At 33.6% G+C, this 24,386-nt stretch overlaps 2 long non-coding RNA genes across 2 annotated transcripts; both read right to left on the bottom strand.

Annotated features, from left to right (window-relative positions):
• Window positions 1–1,100: 1,100 nt before the first annotated feature.
• On the bottom strand, window positions 1,101–24,386 carry LOC127835084 (uncharacterized). The gene is made up of 2 exons (XR_008028341.1): window positions 24,323–24,386; window positions 1,101–1,861 (listed from the first exon to the last, which is right to left on the bottom strand). It is a non-coding gene; the product is annotated as an uncharacterized LOC127835084 (long non-coding RNA).
• LOC127835083 (uncharacterized) lies at window positions 15,834–16,737 on the bottom strand. The gene is made up of 2 exons (XR_008028340.1): window positions 16,293–16,737; window positions 15,834–16,132 (listed from the first exon to the last, which is right to left on the bottom strand). It is a non-coding gene; the product is annotated as an uncharacterized LOC127835083 (long non-coding RNA).

Below are 24,386 nucleotides of genomic sequence, written 5' to 3' on the forward strand. Positions count from 1 at the left end.
TCAATTTGATTTTAATTAATTAATTTACTTACTGACAAACTATGTTACAGTTTGTCGATTCTGTAAATATAAAGTAGTTATAAGGGCACTTTGGACAATGGTTCCTACATTATTCCTATCAGGGACATTCTTTCCTATATTACATTTATTGGAATAAGTGCCATTTTGCGAATGGAATAAACATAAAAACCGCATTAAATCAATAATTGCTATAACAACAATGGTAGTATCAATCGATAATGACCACTTTGACACCTATGATGTGCGAACCGTGCATAAAGATTACAGAATGGCGTCACATTAAAGGGGCCTTTTCACAGATTTTGGCATGTTTTGAAGTTTGTCATTAAATGCTTTATATTCATAAATGTAAACATTAAATTTTAAAAGCTCCAGTAAAAAATCAAAAATAAAATTTAAAAAAGGAAAACAAAAGTAGCCCGCAGCAGGACTCGAAGTAAAAAACGCATTAGCCAACTGAGCTATCCTGCCAAGGATACATAAGATGCGTATTTTATACCTTATATCATCGTAGTTGCACAAATTTAAACGACATCACTAGAACTTTCCAAATCATTCAATCGCTTCAATCAATTATACATTGAATACAAAATTCATGAAATGCAACATAATGGCGAATTCAAATGTACAGACATTTTCTATTTCAAATTTAAATATCTGGCTTATTTCGCATTTTTCGACACAAGTTGGCAATTTTAATTGTCGGTTAATCATAGGTGTTAGCCTTTGATCGGCGTACACTACATTTTGCCGTGGAGTCAAAAGAATGTAGGAGCGACTGCCCGGGTTGACAAAATAATGTAGGAGCGATTGTCCGGGTTGGCAAAATAATGTAGGAGCGACTGTCCGCCCTGTCAAAATATATCGTAGGAGCGACTGTCTGCCCTTGCAAAACATTGTAGGAGCGACTGTCCGCCCTGTCAAAACATCGTAGGAGCGACCGTCCGCTTTATCAAATTTAGCGTAGGAGCGATTGTCTGTAGAAGAGATTGTCCGGATACCAGGTTTTTCTATAGCTATATATAGACATATAAGGAAAAATGCCCCACCCCCTGGTGCCCATGTTTTTGAACCAACCGGAACCATTTTTGAACTTGCCCAAGATATCATTTTGACAAATCTTCTGACCAAGTTTCATGATGACGGACAATAAACCGGAACAATTTTTTAACTTGTCCAAGATTTCATTTGGAAAAATGTTCTAACCAAATTTCATGAAGTTTGGACAATTAATGTGGCCTCAAGATTGTTTACAAGGCAAATGTTGACGCCACACAACACGCACTCCACGACTGCCAAAAGGCTATCAAAAAAGCTCACCATTAGCACATTGTGCTAAGGTGAGCTAAAGGGCAAAAAGATAACCACTAGAAATTTGTTCCCACAAAAAATTGGTTCTGGGCAACTTCCTAACCATGAACATATTCAGTAGTGTGTCCTGCTTCATTAACACATACTTTCATCCTTAAATATGTTTTGCCATGCTTTGATCTGAATGTAAAAAGCGAATGTCCAGGTCTCTAGCGTGCGTATTGACAATAAATTGCTTTGGATCACTTCGTTCAGTATGTAACACTCAACCCTGATAGGCACAGTGATCTCAACTTGACAGTCTCCAACGTCAGCTGAGTCTGGTTCTGTTGTTGACGATGACTAACCACACTGAGTTGCTTTGTCTTCATACAATGCAGTGTTGAGAGAAGTATCATCCTCAGTTCTCAGTTATGGATTCATCCTCATCGAGCAAGAAACCATCCTCAAGCGCTGTTGGGGATGATTCATCATGTCGAGATGGCTTGTGCTTCCATAAATCAGTCACTCCCTCCTGGGCATGGCCAAACTGAAAATACAAATGAGCATATCAGATGAACACCAAATAATATGAAATGTATTATATGCTATTCTAAATTTAGATAAAACAAGAGATGTGTTCATCAGAAACACAATGCCCCCTACTGTGCCGCAATTTGACCTTTGACTTTGAAGAATGACCTTGACCTTGAACTTCCACCACTCAAAATGTGCGGATTCATGAGATACACATGCATGACAAATATCAAGTTGCTATCTTCAATATTGCAAAAGTTATGGCCAACGTTAATTTTTTTTCGGACGGACGGACAGACTGACATACTGACAGTTCAACTGCTATATGCCACCCTACCGGGGGCATAAAATATAAAGGCCTCATGGAATTTATAAAGAAGGCACATAAGCATGCAATTTATAATGTTTCATATGTGAATTCTTTTTCTTTCTATCAGCAATTTAACCATTTTAACCCAACAACATTCAGGCTGTTTAGTTGACTTGTTACTGCATAATGTAATAATGGCAATTTCTCCATAAGATACAACAGACTACTGCAGTTGACGGCCAGTTACCTTTAAAATAGGATTTATGTGTGTTACATGAATATTGTAACTTACAAACTCTCCCATTATACAAAATTCCTTTTCGTGTAATAGAATGAGCTTCATTTTTATAAATTCATTGTCATATTTCAGCAAATGAACACAGAAAGACAATAAACAACCAATCCACCATTTACACCACACAATAACTGGTAATAAGACAAAATGCTGTCTTATTTCCAGGTATTGTGTGGTATTTAATATTACCTGAGCTAAGACACCTTATTAAATTATCTTCCTATATTATAACTTGATCAACAAGCACCTGTTTTAAATTAAATTCTTAGATTTAATATTCCTTGATCAATGGATTAAAATTATAAATTATTAATTAAATTCTTATCTTAATTATTAAATGACTCTTGTTTCAAAACTAAATTTATAAATTAAATCATATATTAAATGATCAATTTATTAAAACTTTCCTTAACTTATAAAACTGAAGCACTTTTTTAATTAAGCACATTCTTCGATGATTTTAACTACACAAAATAAACAAACCATTATTTATACTAATTTACACAAAGTAAGATTGTGAATGAGAATGAAGTCAAATTATAAATGTTTAAATTATTATAAAAAGTTGATTTAATTGGGGAGGGCTAATCTCTTATCTGGCCATACTGTGTCTGCCATTATAACTTTGATATACATCAAATGATATACATCACCATTCGGTGGACGGACGGACTGACCGACATGTACAAAAAATCTACCCCCTCTTCTTTGAAGGGGGCATAAATATGGGAAACCATAAAACTATTGAAATCAGAAATTTGCTTATATATAAATGCATAATAGATTGATTATTAAATGAGGCATGTATTGATACGTCTTGCTAATTACAGCATTTAAACTTAGAGCAGATAATATAAAGATTTTTTAGAGAGTAAATTTTCCCCCCACAACTAAAATTTTGTACATAACATCTAACTGTATTTTTTTCTTTATCAATTGCGGATTTTAAAAATTCACTTAACTTTGTTAAAACAGACAGAGCTTTCTCTTACATCACACATTCTCACAAGTCATATATTTGTACAAAATGCATAAACATATTTTTGGTGTTATTTTGATGCATGTGTATTGTGTATTTATTATTATGGTAGTTTGATGTTTAGCTGTTTATGCTTATGTCGCAAATAAACTCGCTGTTCTGTTAATTTTGTAATATTGGGATTTATTGTGCTTGAATAAAAGTCAGGGGAAGTCTACACTGTGTATTAGCAACCTGCTGTGTTGATCACTATCTTATTAGCTCAATACACAGGCACCTGGCTACTGTACTGGAAAAATTGGATTTACTGCCAAAATAACTGATTTCATTTATTGCTAAATTGTTGTGTACCTTATAAAAACTTCAATAAATAGTAAACGCTCTACCATTGTCTTATATTTATACCGTTTGAAAAAGTTAACGACAATTATTGCAAGCATCCGTTTTATTTACCATTATTATTTTAAATACGCGTTCAATGGCAAATAATACAGGTAAAATCATTATTTGATGTGGATATCAGTACAGTTAATAAATGTTAATAAATGTATATATATTCTAAGCATAGCGTACGCAATTGTATAATTCCGAACTAATATAATTTACTTAAATATGATCTAGCTAGAATCAACATCAACATGGATCAACATCACCGTTGTACTTTTTATTTAGTTTTCAGTAATCTGTCCTTGAAATAGAGGTAGCCTTATTATAAAGACAGCGCTAAGTGTGAAAGTGGAGATTAAGAAATAAGATCTATTGCATCACACTGGCGGTATAGCCTGTAGTCTTAAATAAGACACATTTAAGACATGGATAAAATACAAATATGACACATATGAATCTTTCATTTCTTCAAAAAATAAGCACGTAGTCACATATAAATAAGACACATTTAAGACACAGAAACAATATGAATAAGACACATTTGAATCTTTCATTTCTTAAGAAAAGCATGTGAATCTTTAGAATACAATATAAAATAACATGTATTACTGACACATTATTCTCAAACAACATGTTTAATTAAAAAAATGTATCCGTACAATACTCAATATCCTTTTACAATGAATTTAACAAGTTTTCTTTAATGACCGATTCATCAAAGAAACACAAATTCCCAACCATTAACAACATGTTCAATTAAAAAAAAAAATGTTTCCGTACAATACTCAATATCCTTAAAAAATATTGCTCAAAAATCTGTTATACTATATAACGTCTGGCATTTTTACCTATGGCATTTTTACCACTTTACCTCTGGCATTTTTACCGCTGGCATTTTTACCTCTGGCATTTTTACCTATGGCATTTTTACCTCTGGCATTTTTACCGCACACCATATAAATGGGTATCAAAAAGTAAATTTCAGTAGCCTTAAAGATAACATAGCAAATTCAATAAGTATACTGTATTGATATGACAGAAATTAAAATTCAAGTATGAAATGTGTCCACTTTATCAAATTCTAGTATTTAAATGGGTCCAGTTTATAAAACTTCTTGTATTGAAATGGGTCCACATTCTCAATGGTATCGTATACAAATGGGTATGCTTTAAAAAAAAATCTTGTATCAAAATGGGTGTACTTTATCAGAGTTCCAGTATAAAAATGGGTAACATTTCGCAAGTCTCAGCGGAACAACCCCCCCCCCCCCCCCCCCCCCCCCGCCCCGGGTTTAATGTCCAGGTGTTTGTTACCCCTCACAGCAATTGCTAGGGAGGGGGGGGCTACATCTTGTTCGGATTTCAATAATTTTAATGTTTAAGTGGTCATTATTTTATGTTATTTTCTATTGATGCAAAGAAATACTTAAATTACTTCCCAAAATGTATAATATATTATAACATCATTATTTTTTTGCAAGCATTCCCTACACATTTGGCAACGTCAATATGGTGAAATAATCAAAAATAATATTTTCATGATATTGTTGAAAACACAATAAGAATCTTTTATTGACATACCATATATATATATCGCTCAAATCAGCCAATGGAATAAATGAAGTGTCTTTATTTGTGTCTAGCCGCAGGAAATTTTATTGGACAGTCTGTCTTACAAAGGTCAGGTAAGGTAAAAAGCTGGCTTAGACAGCTTCCACGAAAAAGTACAATTGAAACATATACATGTAACTGTTAAGCATGTGCTAATTATAGCAAAAAACAAAACCTGCATATTTAATTGGCTCTGGAGATAATCTGTCTACTGGGGTCGGTGATGTCTCCCAATAGCTTATCTTATCAGTTAATTTATAAACTGCAGTGTGATAGCTCTTATAATGAAGTGAAGCAAAATGTCTATGTCACAAAAGAATGTTACTCTCAGTTGCAACTGGGCAGACATGTGGTCAATTACTCGAAAAAAAATCAATGAAATTAATTAAAACTTATTTTTTAACATGATTAATGTTTTTTTCATTGATATATTATTAATTGGTAATCTCAACCAAAGTGATCAAATTGATTACAAATGTATTAATTCATGCATTTAATAATATTTGGGCTTCTAGACCCTTTATCAACCACTGTTCATCTATAAAAAAAAATCCTATTCTTATTAAGGGTGTCATGGTACGCTCCCCTTCATTACTATACGTATCGCGGTACAGTGTGTACGATACAATACGTAACGGGATACGTATTGTCAGATGGAAACAACATACAAACCATTTTTTCAATTTTATTTAAAGACCTCTACATACATTCATTTCTTTAATTTGTAAAAAATGTTATTTTATTTTAAATTCATGATTACAAAATTTGTCATTTAATAATGTGATATGAGATGATATTAGAAGAATTTCCGTTAACATTGATCCAATTACTGTGCCACATATTTTATTGATTGCGCCAATGGAATCTTTCTTGCCGCGTATTGTTACAACATCCAAACATTTAAAGTTTACTTGGCGCGTTGGCGCATATGAAAAATGCTGTACCGTACCATACGCACTCGAAGGCGTATCATGCACCGTACTGAGAGGAGACTATTACGATATACCGTCCCACAGAGTACCGTGACACCCTTAATTCTTATCCTATTACCTTGCACAAAAAAGAAAGATGCATGGTACTGCATGATTATTGCATTTGATGTTCATGGGCATTTGAAAAGTGCCGTCACTCATTCAACTTCTATCAGAAAGGAAAGAAAATGCCAGAGTCTGACTCCACTGGTGCAGAAGTTGCATGAATAGCTTTTTCAAAATGTAACTTGTATACATGGGTTAACATGGTTCACTAAAATTCTCATGAAATCAATTATTTGACTGATTACTTAACTGTTCCCACACCTAATTAAAGCTCCAACACTTATTTTTTGCATAAATGCATATCATCAATGCAATAGACTGTATTCGGAACTCCACTAATTGTTAGGTACGATAAACTTTTTACCATTATGACCCTAGTGTCACATGAATATTCTGGTACCGTACTTACTTAGTTTGAACAAGACTATTTCCAAGCAATATAAGTCCAATACCGATGAAACTCCACCATTTTCAGCAATATTTCTAGTCTATTTGTTGCCATACCAATCAGAATTATTGACATTGGAACACAATGAATTGACATGCATAATCTCCATGTTGCCTCCTATCCATGTTTCAAGTTTCATGAAAAAATATGTAGAACTTAAAAAATTATCGCAGGATCCACTATTTTCAGCAATATTTCTAATCTATTTGTTGCCATCGCAACCAGAATTCTTGACGTAGGAACAAAATGAAGTGACGTGCATAATCTCCATATTGCCATCTATCCATATTTTCAAGTTTCATGAAAAAATATGAAGAACTTTTAAAGTTATCACAGGATCCAGAAAAGTGTGACTGACAGACTGACTGACTGACAGACAGAGCAAAAACCATAAGTCCCCTCCATTTTCACCTGTAGGGGGGAATAACAATGGATCTAGGTCAATTTTATTTGTACCTCATGTAAATTAGCGGAAAAACCAGTTGTAGGCAAGTTCCAAATAAGAACTATTGTTCAGACTTAATCCCTTTAAATACCCCTCGGACCGAGAGCTATCAGAGATCTACACCACTTGAGTAATTAACTACATGAGAAGTTGGCAAGTGTCTCATCCGATGTTGTTAATGTGTCATTTGTCTTCATGAATTTAAATTGAATCTGCTTTTTGGTCAAAAGTAATCATAATCATAAAATAATAATGAGTAATGACCTCTTGTAGAGGTAATCTATAAAATTATTATTTAAGTAATACAAAAGCTATAATTAATGATCAATCCATGATTAATGAAAAAGTAATCAATTAATAATCATGATGATAACAGATTAACAATTATGATTACCCCATGTCTGCTACTGGCAACTTATTGAAAATATAACCCCATTTCTCAGGTAAAAAGTTTTATCAACTCATCAAATAATTATGAAATGGTATTTGTACTAAATACTTCAGGTAAAAATGAAAGTTAGATTATAATTTGACATTTGCACAACAGTAGATAGCAGCTTGTGCTTCAGTGATCAATGTGAGACACAAAGAAACTATTATCAAGCATGTGCAATACCCTTAATGTTTTGAAGCATATTTAATTTGCATGAAATGTACAACTCTTTTATCTTGAAATAATTAATGAGAAAATCAGAGCTTCCCTTGACATACTTTTTTGTATCTTCATCACACCCTAGGGTGAATTAAAAAGAGACAAAACAAAAACACAATTTCTGATAGAATATTGGAAATAGTGTCACAAAGCATTTGGAGAGAATGTTCAAAAGAAATTGTAAATACATTTTAAATGTTTATTTATGGATTATGATGAACAATTTAATGATCAATATAAAAAGTGCTTATGAAATGCTGGGAACAAATTAAAATGAATGTTGCCTGATTGAAATCCCATTGTGGTTTTTCCAGAGACTGTTTATCATCTTTGATGTGAGGTGTGAGCATTTAGAAGCCCTTAAATCAATTGAAAGTCTGTCACATTGAATCTTAAATTATGATACTGAATATTGAATTGTGTAAAAGGTCCCTTTTTTGGGCTGGACTAAATGACTGCCAACTTATGCCATTGAACAACAAGTTTTACTGTAAAGTGTCAAATGAGCAGGACAACAATTGGCCCAGTGACACCCCATTTGCACAAATATTTGTTTGGTACTTTTTCAATCATTTTTAACCCTAGCATTATAACTCCTTAGTAAACTCCTAACAACAAGTATCGTTGAAAGCGATGGATGCTCCCCGATGATGCGCTTTGTCAATCTATGTGTTAATAACCACCTAAAAAAATTCTATTATTAGCCTCGGTGACCTTGACCCCAAATGACATCAAGCGTCATCAAAAGGTAGAGGTCTTTATATGTAAGGTACCTACATGCCAAATATGTAAGAGATCAGTAAAATATTGAAGGCGCTATGAAAAACTGTAACAAAAGTGTGACGGAAAAATATATAATTAGCCTCGGTGACCTTGACCTTTAACCCAGTGACCTAAAAACTCATCAAAAGGTAGAGGTCCATGCAAGGTACCTACATGCCAAATATGAAAGAGATCGGTAAAGTAGTGAAGGCGGATGGCCCTATGAGAAACTGTAACAAAAGCATGACGGAAAATCTATTATTAGCCTCGGTGACCTTGACCTTGAACCCAGTGACCTCAAACCTCATCAAAAGGTAGAGGTCCATGCAAGGTACCTACATGCCAAATATGAAAGAGATCAGTAAAGTAGTGAAGGCCCTATAAGAAACTGTAACAAAAGCGTGACAGAAAATCTATTATTAGGCCTCTGTGACCTTAACCTTGAACCCAGTGACCTCAAACCTCATCAAAAGGTAGAGGTACATGCAAGGTACCTTAGACATGCCAAATATGAAAGAGATCCGTAAAGTAGTGAAGGCCCTATGAGAAACTGTAACAAAAGCGTGCCAGAAAATCTATTATTAGCCTCGGTGACCTTGACCTTGAACCCACTGACCTCAAACCTCATCAAAAGGTAGAGGTCCATGCAAGGTACCTACATGCCAAATATGAAAGAGATCGGTAAAGTGTTGAAGGCGCTATGAGAAACCGTAACAAAAGTGTGACGGAAAGAAGGAAGGAAGGACAAACTGGCCACTATATGCTCCGTCAAAATTTTATTTCGGGAAGCATAAAAATATAACACTTGTTTAACCCTTTCCCACACAAAAGCAAAGTGGAAGTGGCTATGTGCAAACAGCATAACTTCAGAACAGCCTGTGAATAAAACGCAGGCTGTTCAGGTTTTATGCTGTTTGCTGCTCATCAGTATCTATGGGTTGGAAATGAAGCCTTTAAAACTTGGATCTAGTAAGAAAGGTCTTGAATTAAATATAACTTTCTAAGTGACTACAAATGCGTCAAAATACGTATCTAAGGGGTAAAGGGATAAACAAAAAGTAAGGATTTGTAGTAAAAAACTAAGAAGATTGCCAGTAGTATTACAAACAAATAAAACTATGTATTTAAAACTGATAATATTGTCTTTGTGAAATTAATCTGCAGATTCATTAGCCCATTGTTCTCAATAATTAAATCAAATACAACTGATAGATTTACCATGCCAACACATTGTTTAAAACAATTATTATAATACTTGTTTTCCTCAATAAAAAAACAACTTATTTCGTCTTCATTTAAAATTAATAAAAAACCCTCAAATCTCAAGATTGTTTGACCTGGAGATAATAAGATATTTGTGTGGAGTGTGTCCTTCAGCTTATCAGTTACTGTGTTACTGATTGTAATCTAATAAACCGTGGGTGACTGTGCTCTCTAGGGGTCTAATGTGACAAAATAAGATAAGACTGGATGCATGTATTTAAGAGGGCATAAGGCACTATTTGGATTTTTTAAATTAATAAATGACATTAAATAAAAATGGAAACTTACAAACTAACAGCTCATAGATTATGGGCATTCAATAGTGGTGATATTATATTGTTAGTAAAAAACAACTGCATAAATTTATCAAAAAGAAACTTAACACATAAAATTGTCTATTTGGTATCTGAAAAATCTTTTCTTGCTGAAATTGTGATGTGCACACCATCAATGCATTTGGTTACGTAATATCCCATATTTCTACGAATTAACTGATGGTATTGACACAACTTACATGTAACTGTAACAATAATAAATATTAATAATAATTATAATGCAAAAAAGTTTCCACCGTAGATTTTCATTTACAAGTAATTGATCGCCTGATAATAAAGGCCAATTTGGTGCAGTCACACCAGCAACCAGTATTCGATTTCCATTCTGGGACCAGGGTCCATGTAAATTGTTTCGGAGGTAACAATACAATATAGGTGGAGCTAAAATTAGGTACTCTGGTTGATCCACATGGCACATGACCATGTCAACTTTAAAATATGTTTTTCAGTGAGTCAGAGATTAATGCATAGAATTAAGCTCTTAATATTGAAAATTCTTCCCACATTTTGAGTCTTAACTGCAGGAGCTCCAGGTCAACACATTGTCATAAGCATGATAATACATATTCATCATCACACACTGTCATGTAATTATTCAGGTGAGGATGGAACTAAGAAATAAAATATATGCACACATTTGTTCACAACCTGTGGCTTTCAAGCCTAAAAGATGCAGCAGACGTCAACATCCTCAGGTGTGAAAAAATGATGTTCAATAAATTAAAAATAATCTACAGTAGATACACTTGATTAACCACACAGACGAAATCTACAGTACTGTAACGACACTTAAGTATGTGAATAATTTCATCATTGTTCAATTAATGGATTTTTTTCAACATTTGACCAACAAAATTTTTGTTGTAGTAAATACATTCAATACCAACAACAAAAAAATCAATTATAAAAGTGGATAACATTCATTAACCCTTTCTGAGTGCGGGAACCGAATTTTAAAGGGATCTTTTCACGCTTTGGTAAATTGACAAAATTGAAAAAAGTTGTTTCAGATTCGCAAATTTTCGTTTTAGTTATGATATTTGTGAGGAAACAGTAATACTGAACATTTACCATGGTCTAATATAGCCATTATATGCATCTTTTGACTATTTTAAAACCTAACAAGGGACAAAATTGTCACAAAACCAGGTTTTCATTGTGAAAAAAAAATCTGATAAAGGGAGAAAACTCAAACTGAACTTTTGAAATGACCAAAAAAAATTAACCCCCTTTGTAAGTTTTTTTTTTTTTTTAAATCTATTTTTAGTCGTGGCGACCTTGACATTGGAGATATTGACGTGATTCTTTCGTGGGACACACCGTCCCATGATGGTGAACAAATGTGCCAAATGATTTTAAAATCTCACAATGAATGACATAGTTATGGCCAGGACAAGCTCATTTATGGCCATTTTTGACCTTTGAACTCAAAGTGTGACCTTGACCTTGGAGATATCGACGTAATTATTTCGCGCGACACACCGTCCAATGATGGTGAACAAATGTGCCAAATGATTTTAAAATCTGACGATGAACGACATAGTTATGGCTCGGACAAGCTCATTTATGGCCATTTTTGACCTTTGAACTCAAAGTGTGACCTTGACCTTGGAGATATCGACGTAATTATTTCGCAAGACACACCGTCCAATGATGGTGAACAAATGTGCCAAATGATTTTAAAATCTGACAATGAACGACATAGTTATGGCCCGGACAAGCTTATTCCGCCAGCCCGCCAGCCAGCCAGCCCGCCCGCATTCGCCAATCTAATAACCAGTTTTTTCCTTCGGAAAACCTGGTTAAAAATTATAAAGCGTTGCAACGCGAAACGATTGAATAATTTGGAGAGTTCTGTTTTTGTCCTTAAATTTTGTGAAACTACGAAGATTGCTTATATAAGGTATAAAATACTTCAAGCATATGTACTCGGCGGAATAGCTCAGTAGGCTAAAGCGTTTTTACTTCAGGACTCTGGCAGGACTCCAGGGGTCACTGATTCGAAACCTGGTCCGCGCAATGTTCTTTTCATTTTTTAAGTTTTATTCTTGATTTCTTGCTGGAGCTTTTACGATCCAATGTTTACATTTATCGATATAAAGCATTTAATGAATAAGTTAAAAAATGCCAAAATCTGTGAAAAGGCCCCTTTAAAGGCCTATGCAAAACGTGGCGTCTCATCAGGATCCAAACTGTTTGCTTTTCTAATAGTATTCTTTGAAAAAAAATCAAAGAAAATGCTTATTTAAGAAATTCAGCAGACGACATTTTAGCAGACGACAAATTTCCCAGCATGCAAAGGGTTAAGGGGGCAGGGGATATATTTTTGCCCAAATTTCAAGTTCCGAAAAGCAGCAAACAGTCAAATCCATTTCATCAAAACAGAAAGTGACACAAGAACGCCTATTTGTGTCAGTGTCATAACATAGCGCTAAGGCAACATGCATTGAAAATAAAACCAAAGACAAGGCCACCTTCTTCACTTGTAAAACTATTGCCCTTGATCTTCCCCCCGGAAGCGAGACAATTCACCCCCAAGACAATTGACATGACGCCTTATCTATGATCGCTCCGCCCACTAGAATTGATCCACCAATCAGCGATCGATTAATCGGGCGCACTCGTTAGCAACGACCTGTCCGCCATTTTCTAGACAAGCTACATGTTTAGGTTCACTTTTATTCCAACGAGTTTCTTTTGTTTTCCTCTTAAAAAAAACGATTAAAAATGGTTAAACGGTGTCAATCGGGATTATGTAACTCGGACAATCGATATCCTGACAGATTAGTTGGTGACATTGAATTTATTTCGTTTCCAAAGCGGAAATTTCCAACGAGGCAATGCGGTCTTGACAAGAGCGAGTGGAAGCTTCAAGATTTACCGAGATCCCCTTTATAGAACATTAATTTATTTCACAAACTTGAAATGTCATATAAGCAATAACTAAGCATTATTAAGTATGTATTATGTCATGTGTGCATGTAAAATAATTGAGAATTTTGGTACCCAATTCGTGTAACTTTACTGCGAAATCCCCGTTAAAAATCGCGTTTCTGTGTGTGTCAGAAACAAGTGAAAACCATTTTGTTATTATTTTAATAAAGACGTATCGATAAATGCTATTGTAAAAAGAGTTATTATTACTGATATTAGTTAACCAATAAATGAGGTAACTTCGGGGAAGTCGGTACCTGCGCGAGCGTCTGATATTGGTAGCCTTATTAATTTATAATAGCCTGACCGTATTCCATTTCGTACACACTAATTTTGTAACACTATTTCTATATGGTCATCACTATTTTAGTAACATGAGATACATTGTCACGAGCGAAATACATTTAGGACAGGAATGACGCACATTCGCTTATATCTAGCGGTCAATAAAATATTTATTATACACGAACTGCTTATGAAAACAGCTTATATAAACAGGTTAAATAAGCCTATATAGTAAGAAATAATTTAACGACCAAAAATTAATGGACATTTTTATATCCCGTTTATAGTTATATTTTTAATGGTTATGTGTTTATGTTAATGTGATGGATAACGCTGTTTACTCCCTAAAACAAGTAGGTCAGCACCAAGGTCACTATTTTTGTATAAAACGGACCGTGTTGAGACCTCTCCCTTGTCAAAAAAGTGGGCAAAACCCGGTTTTAATCCGTGTTAAAACCGTGTTTAACCCTGCGGTATTGGCACTGGGTTAAAGCGTGTCTTTTAAACACACTTTTTGCTTACCGACTAGGTTTTTTGTAGGTAAAACCTAGATTTCACTCACATAAACCAACACGCTTATACCTTCTTATACCAACTTAAACCAACTAAAACTAACTTAAACCAACTTAAGTGGGTTAAAAGTGAGTGTGTTTTCCTTCTTTATGTTGGCTTTTAAACCCGCTTCTACACATCAAGTTGGTTTTTCCTGTTCTTAAGCGAGTTAAAAGTGGGTTTTTGTTTGAGCATTAAGTGAGCTAAATGTGTGCTTTTCACAGATTAAGCGCAGTTTAAACTTACTTTAAAACCGCATTTTACCAACTTAAGTTGGTTAAAGTGAGTGTGTTTTCCTTCTTTATGTTGGCTTTTAAACCCGCTTCTTCATATCAAGTCGGTTTTCCTGTTCTTAAGCGAGTTAAAAGTGGGTTTTAGTTTGAGTGTTAAGTGAGCTAAATGTGTGCTTAACTCAGATTAAACGCAGTTAAAACACGCTTTAAAACCGCATTTTACCAACTTAAGTGGGTTAAAAGTAAGTGTGTTTTCCTTCTTTATGTTGGCTTGTACACCCGCTTCTACACATCAAGTCGTTTTTTCCTGTTCTTAAGCGAGTTAAAAGTGGGTTTTTGTTTAAACATTAAGTGAGCTAAATGTGTGCTTTTCACAGATTAAACGCAGTTAAAACTAGCTTTAAAACCTGTTAAATGCTCGGTAAAAACCCACTTTTCACCGACTTGAAAACTAAAAAACTTTTTTATGATAAGAACAAAAATATCATAAATAAAATTCTAATTACTTTTTTAAACGATAAAACATAAATTTTTACATATATATCCATATACACAGCATGATAAAACTAATTTGACAGACATGGCATTGTTATAATAAAATATAATAGTGTTATAACATTACATTGAACACAAAGAAAGAACTGAAAAAAGTAAGATTGTATGGAATAAATTCAAACAAGAGATGTGTTTGTCAGAAACACAATGCCCCCTACTGCGCTGCTTTGAAATAAAATTTCTATTTATCATTTGGCAGGTATAGAAATTATCTCTCTTTAAAGCTTATTACTTCCATTGGATTTTGACCTTTGACCTTGAAGGATGATCTTGACCTTTCACCACTCAAAATGTGCAGCTCAATGAGATACACATGCATGCTAAATATCAAGTTGCTTTCTTCAATATTGCAAAAGTTATGACCAATGCTAAAGGTTTCGGACAGATAGACAGAGAGACGGACAGTTCAACTGCTATATGAGACCCTACCGGAAGCATAAAAATAAGTTAATGTTGTTGCAACAGGTGCAAATCTATATAACAAAGTGAAAACAAAGGTTAAATAATCATTTTAACAGCACATTTTAATTACAAAGACTTCAGTCTACTTGTGCATCAGCCGCAGACGCCTTAAACAACCTCTCATCTTTTCTTCAACATCAACCAACGCTTGTCAAAGGTTTTGGCTATGACATCTGAAAAAATATAATAGACTATTCATTTTAAAAACATGCCAAAAAAAACAAAATCTGTTCTTAAATAGAAAATACTCTAGCCAGAAAAAGAGGTTAAATATTTGCATATAAAGGAAGTCAACACAAATGAGTTTTTAACTGATTGTCCTGGAGATAGTGACTAGAGACACGGACATAGTTTTTCCATCCCTGTCTTCATGAATAAAAACAAACAAACTATTGTTAACTGTCACTTGGATAATAAAAACTCCCCCTTTTCACAAATGATGTAATATAATGATCATTTATGCGACTGTAAACAGTAAGTGATCTGAAAAATATTTGTAGGTTGTGTATTGAATTTCTATACGGATAACTGGTTCTTCAAATTTTTATGATGAAGAAAAAGTACCAATGATTGCATTTCTCTCAGCAGCGGGGAGGCTTGGTCTTGGTGACCCCGTTGTAGTTGTTGCTCCCTTCATGGAGCAAGTCACAAGCTGGTGGGGAGTGAATAGTCGGCACATGGCCTGTGCGATGGCCTTCACCTCCCTGGTTTCATGCTGGATTTCAGCTTTAATGATACTCTGGAACCAAAAAAAGAAAAGGAGTTTTGACAAAATATTTACAATTGGTAATTTTCCAAAGCTTGTAATTTACTTTCATCACATTTCAAACTCTAAAAATATTTGTCACATTGGTCAGAATAGTGACCTTTTTAAAATGCAATAACCTGTATAGTTTTACCTCTCAACAAATCCAGCTTTCTTGTTCAATGACAGGGCGAGGTTTGCCCACTTCAGTTCCCCTCAAGTTGGCCAGCTCATGCAGGGTAAAAACCAGGTGTAAAAGTCCATACATCAGGTAGTATGATTACCCCTTTTGCTCTTGGGGCAAGAGTTTAACCTTCAAAATTAAAATATGAGGGAAAGAAATCTGTTCAGTAATAACCAGAAATATCTATAAATAACAATAAAGATGACAATAATCATAAAACACAACCACAATAATTCACTGTTCACAACATTTACACTTTGTCATGTGTATGTTTATCTATTTTTGCTTCAAATTGTGTTGTTTTTCCTTTAAATTGCAATACATTAACTTATCAATTTACATTTCCCAGTGACAATACAAAAATATAATAATGATCATAATTAATTCAATAAACTAAATAAAAAAAGGATGAAGAAATGACAATACAAACCTGTTAAAACTGTTCTTCAGTATTCCAAAAAAAAACAACAGTTGAGCCTCTTTTCCAACAAACTTATTGATTTCCAAATTGTAGTAAAAACCACATTGTTTTCATCACACAACACTTCATGCTGACAGTATTTCAATACATCAATTATAAGTCTTAATGTTAATTTAATTTAGCTCAATATTCAATTGCTGAAGCCAGCTTGTTTTTCAAAAGTTGTTGTTTTCAAATAATTTCCTGTGCCAAAATTTGAACCAATCAAAAGTCTTATAAGCCTTATGTCTGGGCAAACCCTATCAGTAGCCTTATCTTAACCCCTAGATAATCAGTACCCTGTTTAGCTCTGAATGCCTGACAGATTGTTATCTGTTTATTGTTAGTGGTGTGAAAAGGGGTGTTTTTAGGTATTGTCTTGTTATTTTGTTGACTGTTTATGTAACACAGGTCATGTTTGGCATCTTATTATTTTATTGCAAATTAAGAAAATGGATATGATGGCATCATATGAAAATATCAAAATCTTGCATAACTTATATACACAAATAAATAGATTATTTCCAAAATATTGTTTCCAATACCATAATTATTTAAATATGCAGATTTAACAAGTAAATACTGTTTTAAACAAATATAAACAATCATATAAGATTGTTTTAAAATTTAAAAAAAGAAAATAATTTTAAGACATAAAACAATCATAAGATATTGTTTATAATAAAAACAAATATAAAGAAAAAAATCAAAGTTAAACACAAACTCTTCCATTTTCAGGTATAAAACTTAGTTTGATCATTTTGTGAACCTGTGATGTTCTGAAAGAGCCATTTTCATCCAATATTCACCAAAAAATTATGGGGAGCAAACACACATGTACAATAGGGACAATGGCAAACAAGCTGCAAAAAAGCCCCATTACAATTGACTTGTATTATATATGGCTATAAACATGAAACAAAGACCTAGTTGAAGAATTATTGTTTCATTGATGAGTATTATTTATAAACAAAAGACCAACTTATTGAAAAGTGTTTTAAAGTGAGTCTTTTAGCCTGGTTTCAGCTCTCAAATTATTTACAAAAAGACCAATTTAAACTCGCTTAAACCCACTTCTGTTTAAAAAGACCAACTTCTGTTGTAAAAGACTCGCTTATAAAACAAAAAGACACACTTAAACACACATAAACCAACTCATAAATAAAAAGGCTCACTTTTGACACACAAAAAACTGACTCCTTACAATAAAAAAATCGCTTAAACACACATCTTCTTAAAATAACCTACTTTAAACTCAGTTAAGCACAGTTTAGCGCACATAAAACTCGCTTTTAATAGCAAAAACCAACTTCCGCTGAGAAAAACTCAGAAAAAACACAGTTTTATGTTGGTTTAAGTGTGTTTTGGTATGAAAGTGGGTTATTTTTTTGACAAGGGAATTCGAGCCATTCGAGCCAAGGCAGCGAGCCATTCAAGCCAAGCGGTTTTGAATAAGCACAAGTGAATATCCCAATTTCTGGCTTCACGGGAAAGTGCAAGAGAGACGGACATTTGGACATTTGTTTTGCTGGACGGATTATATTTTGTGTTGGAGTATCTTGGTTATTTCTTTACTGATTATTTCTTGTCTCAATTTCTTAAAGAAGAATTACAATACAAATTAGAATAAAATACATTTACAATACAATATTTAATCAAGAATAAAAGTTGTTATATGCTACAAAAAGACTTGTTGCCTTATTATGCAAACTGATGAATAATCTACGAATCTTGGACATTTAAGTCAAATCAAAAAATTACACAACGCAACTTAAAACGAACTTTGAGAAACAATACATTATCAATTTAGACGCCGTGACGCAATATAGTCACAAAGTGCCACAATTTTATATCAGACAATGTCCAAACTTACTGTGTTGGTTTTGCGCTTTAAATTATAGTGATTGATAAATGTCCCATAAGCAATGTTTAATAAGATTAATATCACTTTTATACGCAATAACATGTGGGATATTGAGGTACCCACCCGGCGTCAGAAAGCGCATAAAAACTTCACCAAATTCCCAGTTATAAAGCGCTATTTCGTGTCAAATACACAGGTAGGGGGGAATGTTTCGGTAAAATTTATTTTAATAACACGGGTAAATACCGGTGAAGTGTTAATTTATTGCAAATTCCACCATTACACGTAATAACGGGTTCGATTTCGGTAAGCGTGCAAGTGTTTGGGAGCGTGTTTAATGTACCGATTTACCCGTTATAAATAGCTGATGTTCTCTTTAATCGTATATTTTTTTTGCATTTGCAGAATAACTAAATTGCATCAACCACTTTACAAGTGGTGTTAAACAAGTCCATAAAATCATCCGGAATATCGCGTAAATCTATATGCAGTCTATAGGCAAAGAAGCCATTTTGGTGAAAGCTTGTCTAGGTTTTCTTCCCGCTAAGCCACATGATTAAGTGGGCGGAGCAATCACTGATAAGGCGTCATGTCACTTCACCCCGAGGAGACAATTTACCCCCTAGACAATTCACCCCTGCTCCTGGACAATTTTTTTTTATCTTTTGCTGTTTGTTTAGGATTTAGTAATTACAAATATCTGTTTTCTAAGGATAGTTATTTGTATTCTTTTTTATTTTTATGAAGTTCTAATAAAAGCATATTAAGATGTTCTCAGAATGTCTTTCTTTTTTTCATAAAATTACTTGCAATTGAAACATAACTGTGCTTTTTATCTATTGATGTTTGTTTTTGTTATTAACAATATCTTATTATTAACAATATCTTATTATTGTTTTTATGTCATTAAATAATTTATTATGTGCTTATGTTTTATTTAACATTGATTTTATTCATTAAAACAGTTTATATTTGTAAAAAGTGTATAAATAAATAATAATGGTATTGGATACATTATTGGGAAATAATCTAATTGTTTTATTTGATAAGTTATGATAATCAGTCAACAAAGTAACAACACCTAAAAAACAACCTTTTTCACACCCATAAAGGTATCAATAAACAGATAATCTGTCAGGCATTTAGAGCTGATGAGGGTACTGATTATCTAATGGTAGATAAGGCTATTACTGATTGGGGTTGCTTAGAGATAAGGCTGTAGTATGGAATGAGTTAACATACTGTGTGATTGAAGTGGACTTGAATTGAGTACAATTTTTGTAAAAAGTACATTACATTTCAAAACATTTTTAAGAGGAGCATACTAGTGGTATTATAGTAGATTTAATAAATCATGAGGTATTGGTGTATAAGTAGCATTTTAAAAAATTATAACATAAAATGGTGTGAATTTGATACTGGCTTTGAAAAGAATACTGATAATTGCAGACTAAAATATGTTTCAATACACAACATTACAAAACACAACTTCTATCCGACACTAATCCTTCAATGAGAGAAAATCCAACAACTTAATGGATAATAAGAATAAAAATAATATTTTTTTTTAATGAAACACTTTTGTTTATAGGCAGTTAAATAAAAATAATAATCAAAATATCAGATGAACAACAATGGAATTTTTTAATACAATACCAGGTCTTAGAATTGCCCAGCCCAACATAATTATTTGTAAATGTGTGTAACTGAAGTCTTTGTTTATCTGTGTTGACACTTTGATAAAGCCTTGTCAGGTGTGTGAATGCTTGATTGTAATACCCATTAATAGCACGCTTCCAACCAGATTAACTTTCCTTTTTTTAAATAAGGTTTTCTTATCAATTAAACCATTATATTTTATTAAATTAATTATCCCATCTAACATGAATAAATAAGTAATTGTCATAATGTAAAATTCTAAGAATTAAATGAAACTAATTAATCTACTTCAATATTTGACAAAGTTCTCAAATAATAAAATAGCAGTTAACCTAATAATATTATTTCAGTCTTCACGATAGTTCATTTTATCCACTAGCCATTCGGGCTACTTGAATGGTAAAGACAAGTAGCCCAGCAGCAAAATAACTAGCCCAAAGTAAATTTGTTAAAATATACACCCTGTTAAAGGGTTTCATCTTTCAATAGCAGTTAATCTATTAAAAGTAAAATTGTATCCAGGGTATGTTAACTGTAAAGCCTATTGCAAAAACAATTGCAACACAATATAACAAGTCAATGTAATTATGTCCTTTATTAATTATAAGTATTTAACATGTGATAAACAACTTCTTCGTTCATCTAATCATCACTGCAATTGACATGACGCCTTATCTATGATCGCTCCGCCCACTAGAATTGATCCACCAATCAGCGATTGATTAATCGGACGCACTCGTTAGCAACGACTTGTCCGCCATTTTCTAGACAAGCTACATGTTAAGAAGCAATTTTGGTGTTAGCTTGTCTAGGTTTTCTTCATGCTGAGCCACGTGATTAAGTGGGCGGAGCGATCACTGATAAGGCGTCATGTCAATCCTGGAGATCCTCTTAGTCAGAAACCATATCCTGTAAAACAAGCAACCTGATAGTTATTTTCCAGAAGTTTACTTGACAAGTGAAGGCATAGATGGCATACTTTTATCATACATGTTGACTTTTTTCTTATGCTGTGTTTTTAAGGGTAGCTTATTAAACTCTGTCTTACAGAAGTAGCTTCTCCTTCATCACTGATTTTTTACCACTTTTCTTGAAATTCACGTTTCCGTGATTTTTCATAGTCATTTGTTGACTTACGATCAGAAGTGGGCAGTTTCTTGCCTGGCTTCGCTCCAGCTACGTATTTAAGCATTATGCAGCCTTATGCGCGTAGGGACTTACAACTTTGGAAATAAACACACAAACAAGGTTACAAAGTAAAACGATGTTTATTCCGGAAATGCAAGCCGCGTACGTTGATAAGTTTACTTCAGCAGAAAACACATCAGCATGACGTGTGCCAATAGTAAATAACCAGTCTAAATTGTTCACCACGTGGCCTGTGTTACGACTCGAAAATGACCGTTGAATGTATGGACCAATCGGAACGCGTTTAAATCTCGTATTTTAGGCGAAGTTGAACCAAGTTCTGTCGGAAATCTTCGCAAAGTACTCACAAAATAATGACTTTGATCACACTTAAAAATGAAACAATATTGATACACGGAATTTCTACTGGCACGACGGGTGTACAATATGGCAATTTTAATAGGCCAGAGCTATAATTTACACGCCCAGGCCAACGGGCGTGCGCTTATTTCGCAGACTGTTATTTAAATCCAATGCACAAATATTATAAATACAAAATACTTAATTTGTTTAAATTTTATATGTTGTAACACAGTTTATAGAAAAAAGCATTGGTTGGATTGCATTTGACAAAAAACACTATTTCATCTTTCATTTACATACTACATTTATTATCTTCACATCAAAATTATGCTACAGAGTCAAAATTATAATCCCAAACATCTGTTCACAACTTATTTTAAAATATGACAAAAGCAAATTGACCTTATCGCAACATCCGGGCACTTGCGTCAGTTAGAGTTACATGCCCCTTGACGACAGTGAAAACAAAAGCGCTGTCGCCATTTTATTTGCATTGAAATATTTAACACTGCTCGCAATTTTCTTAAGTTAAGGCACATCTTCGCGAACATTTTTTAGAATAAAGATACCCAGAAATAGAAATTCTTTCATAATAAATTCAATTTAGTGAACGAACACAAATAAGGATGAAAACAAACAACCAATAAATTTTAAATATATGCAACATATAGTAGCTGATTTGAACCTCTATATTTGTTACCTTATTACCTTGTTACGTATTAAATAAATTCTCATGATAAATGTTATTGTTTTTATTTAATTCACACCAATTTCGACACTTTTTGTTTCCGCATGTTAGGTATTTGAATGCCCCTTTCTTCATCACAAACCGATTATCTCGTTATGATCGGATACTGTCCAGACAAAGAAAACACGGTGTCATAAAGCCAGCTGGGGACCTATACTTGGGGCTCTGCATAAACCACCTGTGGTTATTAAACACAATTTATGATACCTCTATGTCATCTCTTGTCATACTGAGCAGTCATTTAAGCCAAATTTTTAATGCCGAAATAATTGAATATACAGTTGCTTTATAAAACACGTTTACACCTTAAATAAACATTTAATTAAATTAAATGCAATATTTTTCATTTGATTGTTTGCATCAGTCTTAAAATCGTGTAAGCTTTTGTATTCTGGTGTTTAATTGCCCCTTTGTTTTGCATAATCCGATTATCTCGTTTTGATCAAATATTGTCCAAACTTAACTGACAAAAAGGTGTCATAAACCACACTGGGTGGTCCAGACAGTGTCATTTAACACGATAGATGCCACCATGTCTCCTCTTTCTGGTAGTATTAAGCAGTCATTTGGATGAATAATTAGCGCCGATGTACTGAACAGTTGCTTAAATTAGATATGTGACATATGGTCAAAAATAAAGTCATGTCCAATTTAGATTATCAGAAATTTACACCGTAAAGATACTAGCCCGATTAATTAATTAAAGTATTTAATTATAAAATTTACATAAAAAACAAGTAACGTATTTAGCGTGTATCAGTTAATTAAAAAGACGTCATTCCGTATTAAGATTTAATGTTACGACAATAAACGATCGACATCATAAAAAAGAAATTACGTTTGACAGCAACGGGGGTAAATAATGTTTGAAAAACAAATATTTATACAGATATATGTGTGTTAATTTTAATATTTGTCACTCGTTCTCATTACAATGAACACAACTAAGGCTTTCAGTAAGTCATGTACCAGCTGTCCCTACGTATTTTACAGCTTTACATTAGCATTTTAAATTGACATAGTAGAAATATAATTATAATGTTCGAAGATGAATGAACCCTGAAAAGAACGACAATATTCATTACATCAACATCTACAAGGATACTCCCATTATTACAGAATAAACGAATTTACCCGGTGTCTCAGTGAGAAAGTTAATCATGAATGTCGCCGTACTCGATCATCGGCCACTTGGTCGGGTCATTTTTCCTTCATCCAGCTTGCAATTTGTACGGACATTCATTAAGTCCAATTACTTTTATTTTCTGATCATATCGGGCTTTCGAAGTGCAATCTAACCCGTCATAATAGTCAAAAGACATTTTAAACACCAATTACAGGACATTTTATTACCTATCGACTTCCCAATAGGATTGCAATTGACGAAATATCAGCAGAGGTGCTCAATCAGCGTAGTAAATCGACCGTATCTAGGGCATTGTTTTCACCGTCGCTAAGGGACTGCCCCTTTTGTGACGTCATCGCGATAAGGTCAATGACAATGCAATATCATATAAAAAATATGGCAGTGAATTGTCTTGGGGGTGTATTGTCCAAGGAAATCAAATTCTGGAGTGAATTGTCTTGGGGGTGAATTGTCTGACACCCTTTCCCCCACCCACCTACTTTTTAATGAAAAATTGGGAAATTTACCCATTTCATGTCATGCAAAGTACATTCAAACATAATGCAATTCTAGTTTTGGCTACATTACTCATTAATTTCAACCATGTGCTGTGCTTATTTACCTAGAAGTCTTTAGATTTTTCACAATTTACCTTCTAAGTTCTGTTCTGTTTCTGCAGCGTGAAATATTGACCTTCGCAAAAACCTCCTTTTTGG

The sequence above is a fragment of the Dreissena polymorpha genome, chromosome 6 (assembly GCF_020536995.1).
Source record: "Dreissena polymorpha isolate Duluth1 chromosome 6, UMN_Dpol_1.0, whole genome shotgun sequence".
In the NCBI taxonomy this organism is placed as follows: Eukaryota; Metazoa; Mollusca; class Bivalvia; order Myida; family Dreissenidae; genus Dreissena; species Dreissena polymorpha.